We start from the raw sequence: 14460 nt of genomic DNA, 5'->3' as shown, positions 1-14460 counted from the left end.
CTTTCTTCTTACTAAGTTGGGGGAGTGGAGGGTTGGCTTTTGCTTTTTAATGTTTTCAGACTTTTAGCATAAACCATGAGGCCTCAAGATTTCATAATAAACCCTTTTTTAATAAAAACCAAAAACTGTAGCTGCTGGATTCAGTAGCTGAAACATTATACAAATCACCATGCAAGTACTATGTGATTTCTCAAAACATCCCAAAAGCTGGTGATATTGTAGAAGTACAAGGTTGCTGCTTTGGGTTAGTGGCTCATGCAGACTGATCCCAGCCTGCGATTTCTTTAATACTGCTACTTTAGTTTGGGTTTTTTGGTTTTGGGGTTTTTTTTGTTTGTTTCTTTGGGGTTTTTTTAACTTATGTGTTTGTCAAAAAGCATACTCTTTGACTCTTTGCTATTTAATATTTAGGTGGTTTAGTTTGTCATCCTGGCCAAATAGGATGTTTTGAATTTCCCTGACAGAATGAAGAAAACTAAAGAAAAATTATCAGTGGAGAATAATGAGTGAACAGCAGAACAAGTCTCAGATTTTCATTCCTGCTACATCTGCCTTGTCCAGCACTTATAAACATTGTTATGAACTCCTCACAGGCTTTCAGTATCTAAAAAAGACCTCACAAGACACAAAAAACTGCGCTTTGCATTTCTGTGTGTATGCATTTTATTTTCGCTATAGCAACATCTGGGGGCCCCTGCTGTTGCTTTTAGGCCTATAGGATCGTGTAAGGAAAATTGTGATTGCAGCTCCAAAGTCTTCGAATCCCATAGGAGATTTAATGCTGTTGATCCAGGTCTATATAAAGTTTTGAAATAAGTATGGAAGGATGTCACAGTCACAGCTGAGTGAATGTGAGCTTTTACTGTGCCTTGGGTTGTGAATGGCAGGTGGTGTCACTGCACCTCATCACAGTGTAATGTTTTCTGAAATAGTTACAGTTTAGATGATGGAAGTTTTTCAAATAAAAAGTTAATGGGATTCTGAATAGCAGGGCAGCACACAGGGTCTTTCTCTAGAAGGAAGATACTGCAAAACTAGAGCAGTGATAGTGAGTGACGGCAGCAAACGGTGCAGCGTGCCTGTGACTGGCCTTCGCTGCTGCACTGCGCTCAGCACAGCCCTGCCTGTGCAGGCTGGGGGTCCGGCCAGATGCCCTGACTTTGTGAGTATTGCTTGGGTATAGCCTGGAGATGTGCTTGGGTATAGCCTGGAGATGGACCTGGTGATGCTGCACCCTGCCAAGCCAGTGTTGCGGTCTCAGGGAAGTGTCTGAGAGGACAGGTAAGGGACAGAAGCAGTGCTGCTACTACAAAATCAAAGGAACCAAAAGGACTCAACTGTCTGGACTGGCAATCATGTGGCATTGATTACTGAAAATTAGTTTGAAGGCAATTTTTGCAGTTTATCTAGGAGTCCTGACTTTATGTCAGAGGGAATAAAACGTGCTTGCCTGCACCAAGGGAGTTAAGGCAGCACAGCTGAGAGCCGCTCGCCTGTGACCCCTTAGCTCAGCTTTGGGTGCAGCGCAGTGCGGGGGGTTGCCTGTGTGCGGGCTCTCACCCTGCTGCACCCCTGGAGCCAGGTAAAGCGACATCTAAAATGAATGATCTGAATGCGCCGCAGGGCAAATGATTCTGCCCGCAGCTGTGGAGCAGCTGGCCTTGGTAACTTGGATGACACGTTTGCCAAAGCACCCGTGCTCTGTCACACCAGGAGCAGCACCCCATGCAATACTGAGACCAGTGCTTCTGAGCGTTAACGTGGCGAGGAGATGTGGATTTGGCGGATAGGGAGCTTATTCGGAGAACTTGGACTGTGATCTAGGAGAATTTGTGCCCCCAAATCACCAGTGCCAGTTTGAAAGGAGCAATGCCCGAGTCTCCCAAGGCAAGATGGGCTAAATAGACTGATATGGTTTATGTCAACTTTTCTTTCAGGATGGATTTGAAGCAAAGGTCAAGGTGCAGGGCATAGGTGACGCAATCTGGCATGAATAACAAAGTCCCTATCATTGGAAAACCTTGTAGCCTTCTGGAAAGATTTTTAAATTTTGAGACCAGATGAAACAGTTACGGTCATCCATGGGCCATAGGATTTCAGTCTGTATTCTTGTCGTCAAACTATTTACATCTGAGTTATAACTTCACAAAATTTTTTAAAATTTTGTTTTAAAGACACTGACTGCACCTCATTCCTCAGTAATTTGTTCTAAGAATTTTTTTCTTCACATTTAAAATGATGCCTTGTTTATGTCTTGTGTTTGTCTAGCTTAAGCTTCTAACCATTAACTCTCATTATGTCTTTTTTCTGATAGATTAAAGCGCTGTCTACGGTTGAGAATCTAGGTACCTGAAGACTGCAGTTAGGCTGCTTTTTAACCTGGTCACTCTAGTTCATCCAATAGTGTTAGTCATGTGAAGTAAAGCATGCTACTCAGTGATCGGCTTTTTCTTGTGGGTCTTCCCTAAAATCTTTTCAAATTTTTGATAGATTTCTGAAAACATGGATATCAGTTCTGCAATGTAGAGATACTGATACAACTCAGCCTTTATACAGCTTATGTTGAATACACCCATGACTCCTCTGTGAGTTGGAAGTGTTGCCCTCAGAGCATGTCCTTGTCCATTTCCTCGGTCTTTCCACAGATTTCCTGCTTTTCTGAATGTGGTTTCTAGTCTTGTAGTGTGACCTCTCGTCTTTGTTCTTAAACGTTTATTCTGGTATTTGGCTGGATAAGCTACAAGGCTCTGTAAACAAGTGGTCCAAGTGATATCAGAATATTTAATGCACAGCAGGTTTTGTGTGTTATCTACAAAATTTCATTAGCAGTGATTTTTGTGCTTCCTTCCCTAGCAATGAGAAAAATACCAAATAACATTGGGTCAAGAATCCACTAAAAACCTCACTGAATGAACCCCCTTTTTTTAATAAAGTTCCTCACATGTAAATTTTAAAAATATATTCAAGGTGACTGCACTGAATTTTCTTTGTCTTACCCTCCCTCCCCACTCTCCCCCTTGAACCTGATAGCAAATTTCAGTCAAATTTGAGTTCTTTAGAAGTGTCAAAAGCAGTAAGTTTCGATAGGTGCATAGACCCAGGTGAATGCCCCATGGAGAAAAAGGTCTTGGAGGTCACTCAACCAGTATTATTAGACACCAGAAAATCCAAGGGAGATGAGAGGAAGAAGACAGTTTCCAGCTTTAAGAAGAGACTTGGGATCAATGCTTCTTTTTTGGCAAAAAGCCAATCTCCTAATTAGGAAGAGGGGCTCATTTTGAAAGGTAGAAGCACGAGCAACAAAAAATACGAAACAAGCCAGAGACAGCTGAGGAGCATCTTCAGAGGTGTTCTTGAGACCATTGTCATATGTGGCAGATTTAACCTTTCACTTCAGTTTCTGCTGCTCTCTGAGGGTTAACTCACCCTTCAGTTCCTGAATAAACTCGATCATCACTGACAGTTGCTCAGCCTGCCTGGGTTGCTTCCAGGGCTGTGATGCCATTTCTAGAAGAGACACACAATTGTATACAGAAGAAGCTTGTTTCAGATCCTTACCTCAAACACCACCTTCTGAAACAACAGCACCTCTTCTAGAAGGCTTGTATGTTGGCTGAAGGTAATTGCATAGAAGCAGAGTAGGTGTAAACTATGACTAGAATTAAAAAAAAAAAGAAAACAAAACAAAACAAAAACCCCAAACCAAAAAACCATCACCACCAAAAATGCAGCAGTATTTTTGTTCCAGACAGAAAGCTTGTAAGACTTCAAGTTTTTTCAAGTTTTGTGGAAGAGAAAGGAGGTGCATTGGGATGGGTTAGCCTAGCAGGCTGGTAACGGGATCCAGCCGGTACTGTAGATTTGTACTGACTGTGGTGGGGTGAGTTGAGCTGTAGTTGATTGACAAGAAGCTTTAGATGATTTGCACATTTTTAAAGGCAATTCTGGACACTAGGTACATGTTTGAACCAAGCTAATATTACTGTAGTTTGATCTCAGAGGCAAACCAGAGGTGTTTGGAGATCGTTCAAACTAACCTTTATGAATGTGTCAGTGACCTCTAGGTGACTGGCAGTCGATTAAGCCAAGGTGAAATTTTCCAGTAGAGATAAGCCCTTTAAGGATCCTGATTAAGATGCAGCTTGTGCTTAGAACTGAATAAAAGTGATTGCCATCTGAAGGAGATGGTGGTTTGGCCAGCAGTTATTTGATTAAATCCGGATTATTGTAGACAGCTCCCTATATACTTCTAGATGTGACCTTGTGTGGTTCTTTTGAGGGAGACAAGACTGAGAGGGGCCAATTCTGTGGATTTCCTTCCCTTTCCCTAAACCATGGCTCCTTTGGATTTGGAATAGGACTCATCTCTGTCATGACATGGGCATCCACTTTCACTGGGGAGTCTGCTTACCTCTACTCCAGCTACATGTGGCACGTGATCTTCAAATGCTTGCTAATATGTTGGTTTTTATAGGTTTAGGTGAGGGCAGCTCAAATTATAATTGCTCTTGGGTCCCTTGCTGCTCACGTGAACAGTATGTGCATTTTTTATGCTGGTTTTTTTTACTTTTCCAGTTGGCACCTCTGAGTTTCATTTCCCTTCGGTCAGGACCACCAGGCAGTTGAGGAACCTGAGGCTCCCTGGTCTCTCCCAACTCCACTAACTGTCCAAGGCTGTAGATGGTCACCGATAGCTAGATATACAGAGTGTGTGTCATCATTTACATGATGATGCAATTACAAAAGAAGTTGGCTTGTACCCTGTGTGGTTTGAAAGACTGCATCTGCCCCAGAGCAGTGGTGCTGATGCTGTCCTCCGCTGCTCACCCCAGAGGGTCTGGGAAGGGAGCCAAAGCTGCTGGTTTGCAGCTGGTTTTGGCAGCTGGGATGTGCACGTGTGGCGTTCTGCGATATAGGAGGGCTCCCCAAGCAGCAGCAGTTTGAGGTGAACCTTTCTTCAAGATTTCTGGTCTCTCCTTTCATCCAACTTTGCTGCCATTTAGCAGGGTGTCTGCTGTTCGTTGGTGAATGCCACTTTTTATGCGAAAAAACAGCATATATAATTCTGTTTTGTTTGGAAGTATTGCAGTCTCCAGCACCTTGCTCAGTGAAGGTACTGTCACTTACCTCTGTTAACATATGGGGAGCAGTGATGTTTCCTTCTCCATTCAACCCGTGTGACTTCCAGTGAGAAATGTGGCTTTTTTCTGACATTATTAGTAGAGAAGGTGTCGGAAACTTGCATTTTGTGCCATGTAAGTGTGACTGGCAGATTGTTTATTTGCTTGTTTTCTGTCATTGTGGAAAGCAATCTCTATGTAGTTTATTCATTTGCAGTGACCGAGTCCCACATCATTCCATTCAGGATGAAATCTGTTTTTGATGAAGTGTGGTGAAGAGCTGCAATTGTTTGTTTCATTAAAGCAAGGGGGAGGCATTTAATAGCAGTTACTTCTGTTGCTTTTGTTATGTACGAGCTTTACGAGACATTTTATTTACCAGTTTATAATATGTCCACTGATAGCTTACCTGAGGACTGACAACAGTAATTCCAGTTGCTGAAGGTCAGAACTCCTGTGGTGTCAGAGATGTTGTTTTGAAGAGGGAATGGTTTATAAGCTTGGATGTTACCCTAATAGAAATATGGGTTTGAGGCACTGGAGACACTATTTGATGATGCCAAGTACTAGAAATGTGGGTAACTCCATTGATTTTAGCAGTCAGGCAGATTTCTACTAGCTGAGGAGCTGGCATACAGCATAACCTGTGGTTCTTACAAGTACATGTTTATGTGATTGGAAGAACATAACATATTTTCAAGGAAGAAACTACTATAGGTAAGGAGATAATTAACTTTTCTGGTGTTTAGTCAGGAGGATATTGAGATCCTGTTCCTTTGTGGTTTTTTGGGGGGGGGTTGTGTTGATTTTTTCAAAATAAAGCCAGGCAACTCTTCCAATGGTCTTGCAGAGTTTTTGCGAAGTAGCCAGATGCTCCTGCAAAGCCCTCTGCCTCTTCCCTGGCTCGGTGCTTTATGCTGCCTCTCTCTCTGGGGGGCATTCTGCGTGCTCCCACTTTCAGGCTGAGCAGAGATCACCCCGCAGGAGGCACGGCGCTTGCTGTAGTGAGCCTGGCTTCGCCTGCTGGGCTGTTCCCTCCAAGGGCAGTGGTAGTTCTCTTCACAGCATTATTTATTTTAAATGAGTTAATTTCAGAGAGAGCATATCTTACGAATAATAAAGCAGGCTGTGTGCAAATCTCGCTTTCCCCTAAGGATTAACGTTCCCTGCATCTAGGAAGACACAGTTTCTTCAATCTGTTTCCACAGAATCGCTTTTTCCAGACAAGTTTCTCCTGGCAGAGTAACAGATTTTAACCCTTCAGTGGGTTGCCTTGGTTTGGTTTTTAATGGGTCTTTTAGTTCCAGCAGAGGGAAAGGTTTGTTCCCCCTGTCCCAAGGAACACTCCTTCCCCCGAGGATGTAACCAGCTCTCTTCCCCGCTGGCTGTACAGCTCGCCCTGGAAGCAGAGCAGCTCTGCCACCGAGGGGTGGCCATGCCAGTGCCTGGGCTTGACCATGGGGAGCTTGGCTGCCTTTCCCGTGGTCCCCAGCAAGGTTCAGCTGCCACCAGTGGCCTGATCTAGTTAAGGTGTAATTGCTTTGACTTTTGCAGAGATGTATTTACTTTATGGGACAAATTCTGTATTTTGGCTTGTATTTCCCTGCCAGAGTTAGAAATTTAAGAGGAAATGAAGTGACTCGGATAAATAGATCTGCAGATAAGCCCACGTGGTTTGTGGGACTTGTCCATCTTCTCTTACCGTAGTGACAGGGTAGGGTATGGTTTGCCTTTGCTGTCCCTCCTCCCCTGATATTTTAGTAGTGCACTCTTAGTTGAAAGCTTTCTCATTCACCTTTAAACTAAGTAAATGAGCGTTGTAAATAATTGAAGCAAAGGTTGATCCCACGGGACGGCTGCAGCAAATGGCTTAGTGGGCAAATGGCCAAGTCCTTCATCTCTGTGAGTAAACTGCTGGCTTCCCCTTGCCCAGCTCACAGCATCTGCAAGGGAGTCTGTGTCCAATGTCACTGTTCCGCCTAATATATAATCACACAACGGTCATTAGTTCCTACAAGGGAAGTGGCTTGTCTCCCTGCTTTGATTTGCCTCAGCACGTCCTGAAACCTTTGTGGCAGCTAATTGGATCTCAAGCTCTATTGACATGTGCATCCCTAGGTGGCTGGGGGTTTTTTGCGCTTTTTTTTTTGGTCTGTATAGATGGAGATAACAGGTTGTTAGCACTTGAAACACAAATGCAACCCACCTTTCATGTCTCTTGGAAAACAAAGGCTCAACAGCATATATCATGTTAATTAGCATCCTTCTCAATTTACTTATCTGAGGTTATACTGATGTTTCTTGAGGACAAATGAAAGTGATTATCTTTTTTTAAAAAACAAAAAAGGGGGGGGGTGGTCGGGGCAGGGGCACACCACAAAGAGGCTGAATACAGATATACTGGGAATATTCTCAGCATAAGCATAGGTTTTGAAAAAAATAGGCATTTCCCTTTTCTACTGGCCTGGATTCAGTGTACATGGGATTTTAATACATGAGCCTGGGTCGGAGGGGTCTTTGCACCCTGGAACAGGTGTGGCCCTGTAGCCACTAGACATCAAGGCAAAACTGTTTACTGGGACATGCAGGAAAGGAATGACTCCTACAGGACCATGTCTGGGGAAAGACGATTCGAATGAGTAGAGGCGGTGGTACAGAAAGGAGATAATGGCTTTGGGGATAGGTTATGAGATCTGCGGGACACGAGGCTGGTGTGTGAAGACAGAGGAGCATTGCTGAGGGCAGCAGTTGGTGGGATATGTAACTGGAGAAAGGGGATAGAAGCTTTCATGTGTTGGTCATCTTTGGAGCGAGTGTATGGAGAAAACCTGCTATAAAGGGAGTTTAATTTTGAAAATGACATGGTAGTATTAGGTCGCAATGGCACCCAGCTTTGCTGGTGTCACTGCTATTGAGAATGTTAGTGTTGGTTTTTCCCAACCAGCTCAATAATCCGAAGACGACCTTACTGATATGTAAACAAAAGGTTCCTTCTCTGGAATCAGCATAAGGTATATCCTGAGTGCTGTACAAATAATTAGATATGTCACAAAAACCATGCACCTCAGTGTTCACTCACCTGAAATTCCTCCAACGTGCTCGTGAGGCTTTTGTCACTCAAAATGCATAATGCCCAAGAAGAAATGACTTAATATCCTGGTAATTAATTTGCAGTGCCACTCTTTTGTGTATGTAATTTATTTGATTTACCTGCCTAGTTTTGCCCAACCCTTTCCCCATGTTTGCTGCAGCTTTCAAACTCCTTTGAAACAAGAAGCAGCAAGCCAAGAATTCATGTTTAAAGTTTTTATTCCTAGGTTCACTAAAAAGAAACAAGATTTGCGGAGGGTTTTTTGAGGAGGTCTAGAACTATGTCGTTGGAAAGTGCCCGTGCACAAGGTGCCATACAGGAGAGAGAGCTGGATGTACGCATCCTCTTAAGTAAGGATTCAGCTGTACTATAAGCTTCATTCTCTATGCAAGCAAAGAACATGCATAAAGGCACCTTAACGTTTTGAGCCCGTATCTCTGAGCTAGTTATGATGTACTTTATTTAAACAAGTTTGGGGACTTGATGCACCATTTATTCAGCTGTTGCTGTGCATAGGAGCAGATCAGATGGCAGAGGCCTCTCTGGCTACAGAAAAGCATGTTTTCCCCTTACACCGTCAATGACAGGAACATTCACTTTGTATGGAACAATGATAAAATGCCTGTCTCTCCCTTGGACTTGAAAGGAAGCATTTGGACAGAATCAAGTGCAGTTTGCTGAAAATATTTGAATTTGCTCTTGCATAAAATTTTTTGAGTTGCAGAGCCTGGTGAATTGTCATACTTGTGATTACTTTTTAAAAACAAAGTGGCACTGAAGCTGCTGTTGGTGTTCATTGGCATTTTAATAGTATGAATAGTACGGGAACGTTTTGGTGGCTCCTTTCTTGCAGCCCTAGCTGCCTGCCATGTCAGGTGCCTTGACGCCTGCTTTTGAGCATGAAGACAGTGACTGAAACTGCAATTGTATGTACAAACCATGGACCCAGGAAAAACTGATTTGAAAAACCCAAGTTCTTGGCTTTCTCACTAGCTTTTTGTTAATAAAAACCATTGCAACTTCTTAGTTCTTGTCAGAGCGTGTGGCAGCAGACCCTTTCTCTTACAGTTCCATCAGCTGCCTGCTCCAGGCCAATGCAAGATGTACTTGTCCTTCCTTTTGGTTCCTGATGAACGTCAGTTTTACCTTCTCAGGTAAATGCCAGGAGCGTTACTGACCTCTCAGGTTAGTAACTCCATTCCTTGTCTCAGATTCTGTGCAGGGCTTCATGTGTCAGGTTGGTTTTGGTATTCACACACCTCCTCCAAATTATATTCCTAATTTTACAGCATGAGTGGAGTCAGGTTGTTCCTGGTTTACAAATGGAGAACTGAAACACAAGAGAAACAGTGGCTTTTCAAGGCTGTGTAGGAAGGCTGTGTCACAGCACAAGGGTCTCACCTCAGGTGACCCAAGGCAGCATGTTTCAGAAATGTTTGTTCTTCCTCCCACACCCAAACCATTTCCTATGATCTTCTGTTGCTGCATTCTCTGCTTTTGCTCTGAAGTTACACAGCCAATGCCAGTGCATCTCTCTTGGTAGCAAACACTGCTAGAGTGAATAAGCATTTCACCTAACTTACTGATCCTTGGAAGGTCCATAAAAACCGTTTGACTACTTCTGACACAGGCTTTTGCAGTCAAGCTAGGGAGAGAGAATTCACTAAGCAAGTATTTTGCTGTGTTTAAAGAAGCAATTACAAAAAAAAAAAAAAAGTTAAGTTGTAGAGTTGTTTCACTTTTGGGGAGGAAGTGAGGAAGAGAGAATCTCACAGAGCTGGGCAAAGAGTCCTGGAGATGCTGTGTGACACTGATGACGCTGACAAGAAACGAGTATATTGTCCAAAACAATAAACTGCCAAACAGCAGCAAAACTCATGCAATGTCTCTTCCTTAGTAAAATCTTACCAGATTTCTGGTTATAGGCAGATAGCATAAGGAGGATGTCAGTGGCGAGGAGAGCATGTCCTGCTCTCAGCTTCTTACAGACAGGCTTGAGGACATCTCGTTTAAAACACGCCTTACCTGTTGGTACTATCAATCTCATCTCTTCTTAGCAGGCAAGAGGGCTCCCACAAATGACCTTATAGATTAGACATTTTCTGTTTGCATTTGATTTCCCACTCCCTGCTATTTGAAGAGAGTGATTATCAAGGCATTAAATTAAAAGTTTTGCCCGGTGGGAAACTATTGGATATTTTGTCATTTCCTTACAGCCTCCCCTGTTCTGAGAGAGGCAGAGGGGTAGGGGAAGCAATCACCAGAAAGGTCAGGGATATTTACTTACCTATATTGAAATGCTGTTGAGAGGCTTTGTCCAGTTTAGGGGGCTTCTTGGATGGCATTTTCGTTCATGACATGGTAGGGAAGCATTGAGGCTCGAAACGAAATGTCTCCATTTACCTGCAGGTTAGAAAGCTGGGGGTGCTGCTGGCACCATCTGGCCTTTGCCTAAAGGCTGTGCCAGAATCTAAGTGACGTCTCACGCTGACAGCAAGTTGAAAAGGAGTTAAGAGCCTTCTTTTGGCCTTTCTTCCAGAGAGGATTGCAGACAAACACCTCCCCTCTCAGTGTGCTGCGACAGTGGAAGGACTTTGTCTCTTCAGTATTGGCATAGCTTCAGTTTAGTCAAACTCTTGCATCACATTCGCTGTAAATATTGATAACACCTATATTCTATGCAGTTACAACTTGCTTGTTTGCCCAAGAAGTTTTGCTCCAAAGCACTATATTCTCCTTATCAGCAGCAAAATGACAGGACTGGGCTACTGAGGAAGCAGTACTTGTCTTCTGTTTCATGCCTTAACAGTAAGTACACAAACTCCAAAGCTGTTCATTTAGACAGAGTGTGAAAGATCTGTCAAACAGTCCGCAGGAACTGAGAAGGCTACTGCAATCCTGTAGTAAGTCTGGAGTACATCTGTAATACAGAATGGAAATAATTATGAGCCTCGCTGGGTTTTTGCAGAGCAGAATGTTTATGTAGTGCTTTCAGTGTGCTGTGTCTGTGCTAAGCAGGGTTTTGTTGTTGCTGCTGTTAACAGTTTTTATCTCGGCCTCAGTTATTCTTGGGTTGTCTTGTTCAAGGAGGCAAGGTGGACCCTGACAGCTCTTGGTCCTCTTGAAGGATGCTGGCTTCTGCAGCGAGGAGTGTCAGCCAGCCAGCCACAATCCTGCCTGGAGGCTCCAGATTTCCAAAGCAATGAAGGGACAAAGCTGACAGTAAAACAAATCTTACGTGGAAATTGCTGCAGCTTAAGTAGCTGTCTCAAGGGAATACAGTTTAAGAAGGAACCACTTTTTAATTTGGCCTGAATTTATACACAGGCTTAAGTAAGATTTTTTTAAGGGATGTTGTGTCACAGCCGTAGTGTAGATGAGGCTCAGCTATATCCCTGGCCATTCATCACTCACTGCATTCATTCATTCTCACTGCATCAGCTGCTTCCAGCCACTTTTCCTGACCTCTGTGGCAGTTTCTCTCTAGTCCGGGTGCATTCCTTGTAGCTTTCTCTTCTCTAGTTCAAATACGGTGTTTCCTTCCTCACCTGAAACTCTCTGCCCATGACTTGTCTGCCTTAGAGTACTGGGGTTTTTAGAAAGTCTTTGTAATAGGGCAATGAGAGATTTTAAGAGCCAAATTAGGGCCTAATGGAATGGAAGTCAGTGAGAAAGCATTTGTGTTCCTTGGAGTGGGAACAGAATCTTACCTTAGATAAAGTGCTAGTGATGTGCATGTCCCACGCTAAGGAGTGGTTCTCTTGCTGTCATGGATTGTAGTAGATAACCACACTAAGCAACAGGACAGTGTAACATACTGTCAGTAGGAACACCACTGAAACCTGATGGTGCTGATAAGCATGAGCAAGCCTCGCACGTGTCTGAAGTCAGAAGTCATAGGAATTGACATCGATGGGGTGCCACCGTGAAGCTTACACCTCTCATCTGCTGACCAGTGAATCCCAAGGAGGAAAATAATTTTTCTCTGCTTCAGTTCCAGATTGATAGAAGGTTCTTACTGCTTAACCTTTCAGAAACTTTTTCTTCTAAGGAAATCTCTGGTATTCCACATGACTAAAAATAGGAATCTCAATTAGAATAACAGTTTGCCTGCTGAGAGTTTTTATTCTGCTCCATTGTGCTCCTTCACCAGATAGACTTGTGCTTTGTGAAGGGCCTGGCTTGCGTATGGGAGAAGTTCAGATTCAAACTGCGGAATATTTAATATGGTACTTGCAGTCCCTGTTTTACAATAGACATTTTTGCCTGGCTGAGGACTGGTAGCACAGAGACAAACAAGAGAAGCTGACAGATTGGTGAATGCTGGGTGGGATCGTTTTTCAGGAGACGTGATGAATCACTGCTGCAGCATTTCATTTTCAGAAAGATCATTTTCTGAAAAACTCAAATTGAAGGCAGAAGAGACAGCTGGGGGTGTTTTGTGAGTTTTCATTTAAATCAAATATACAATTAGAATAAAGGCATATTGCAAAGTCCCTGCTATTCTAAAAATATTTTGAGGAAGAAACAAGCATGAGGTTAGCAGGAAACAGAATAACCTGGAGAAACGTTCGCCAGCTAGGCTTCACAAATAGCTGTTGAGTTTTACTTGCCCCTCTCTGTTCAAAGCCAGTGGGAATGATACGTCTAGAGCTTTCAGCAGTGCTTCTATTAGGGGAAAAACATCCATCCTATAACCTTGTATACAGGTTATTCAAGCAGAGGTCAGTGTGCTTTTAATAGCACTGAACTCGTCACAGCCTGAATGAGAGCAGTGGTCTTGTTTAATATCATCTCTGCATCTCCAAGGCTGCTTGAGCGTCAAGACTGATTAATTTGTGCAAGGTAACATGTTAATAAAAACGGCTCTGCATAACTGGCTGGAAGCAGGGGAGATGCAAATGGTGGGGGACGTCATGCTGGTACCTCAGCTGTAGACACAGTGACAGGAGCCCGAAGGGCAATGCCTGCTTCCCCTTTCTGCTGGTGCCAAAAGGCCACAAACGCTGTTGTGCTGTACAAGGGTATTTCTAGGTGATGGTGAAGACCTCTTTGGCCCTAGCATAAGCAAATCGGAGAGTGGGAATGCTTTAAGGAGTAGCTCTATAAAAGAGACATTGAAATTCAGCTGCCTTTCAGAGAATAGCGCTGGTGCATTTACAGCACACTTGGTCGGAAGATCAGTTAGAAACTTTGTAAAGGAGAACTATGTAAAATCCTACGTTTACAATCACTCAAATAAATGTAAGGCTCTCTGTGTCTATAAAACCATGTGAGATTTCCAGGTAACTTCCTATGGCAGTGGACATGAAATAGAAAAGGAAAGCAAACCGGAGATCCTGTGTCACAGCTGTGTGTGCCTCTCTCACAGTTGCAGGCTGCATAGAGATGAGGGAGGTGAGGAAGCGAGACACACATGTGGCATGGCATTCTGAAAAGCTTATAGCCTTTTCCAAGCAAGATTCAAACAGGCACTTTCTTTTCAAAATATTTAAATATTTAAATGAAAAAAACCTAAAAACAAATAATAATGGATCACACAGTGTGCATGACTTGATGTTGAGGCCTTTTGAAACAGCAGTGAGAGAACTGGTCACATAGTACCCGCTTCCTTGAGTAATGCTCAGTTTCTGAAATAGGCAAATCTTTTCCCAGTTGTGTTCCCAGTGTCAAGGACTTGCTCTCTTTGTGCGGGGCAAGGTGGTTAATTTTATGAGGAAGAGACGACTTGCTTTCATGTTGCCTCAGCAAGGTGCTTGCTAGTGTGTCTTCCCCAGGTAAAAGGACGAGCAGGAACGCTTGGTGAGGCAATCTCTTGGAGCCACGTTAAAGCACATGTGGACCAACAAAACCTTGTTCCCTATCTTGAAGTACTTTATAAATGTTGTTCTTAAGTTACTAAATTATCATTATGGTGATGTTGTTATTATCGATCTCAAACAGGACATGACGATTGCACTAAGGGCAGCCCTAGTAAAAGGGATTATCATGCTGAGCCACTGCATTGGTTGGCAAAGCAAAATCTGAGTGAAGAAATGCAAACTTTGCATCTTGCATCCTTTTGGTAGCACGGTGTTTACCCTTCAGATAAGGATTACTGTTTCATTTGACCTTATCTCCCTTGTTCCATATTAGTGGTGATACGTACAGTAGGCTGATGCGTAGCGCTCTCACTTTACAGGGCAGATTTTTTCAGGTGTGATAATTACAGTTCCAAATAGACCTTTCTTTTTTTGTCTTCGAGGCCAC

The 14460-nt window shown here is 43.3% G+C and overlaps 1 protein-coding gene and 1 long non-coding RNA gene across 7 annotated transcripts in view; one reads left to right on the top strand and one right to left on the bottom strand.

Annotated features, from left to right (window-relative positions):
- The window catches only part of TSPAN4 (tetraspanin 4), a 443813-nt gene that overhangs the window by 405380 nt on the left and 23973 nt on the right, over nt 1-14460 (top strand). The window lies entirely within an intron of this gene.
- LOC119154401 lies at nt 8412-10781 on the bottom strand. The gene is made up of 2 exons (XR_005106449.1): nt 10499-10781; nt 8412-9541 (listed from the first exon to the last, which is right to left on the bottom strand). It is a non-coding gene; the product is annotated as an uncharacterized LOC119154401 (long non-coding RNA).

Source organism: Falco rusticolus, chromosome 10 (genome assembly GCF_015220075.1).
Source record: "Falco rusticolus isolate bFalRus1 chromosome 10, bFalRus1.pri, whole genome shotgun sequence".
In the NCBI taxonomy this organism is placed as follows: Eukaryota; Metazoa; Chordata; class Aves; order Falconiformes; family Falconidae; genus Falco; species Falco rusticolus.
Note: the sequence above shows the minus strand (reverse complement) of the source record. Positions and strands in the feature narration are given on the sequence as shown.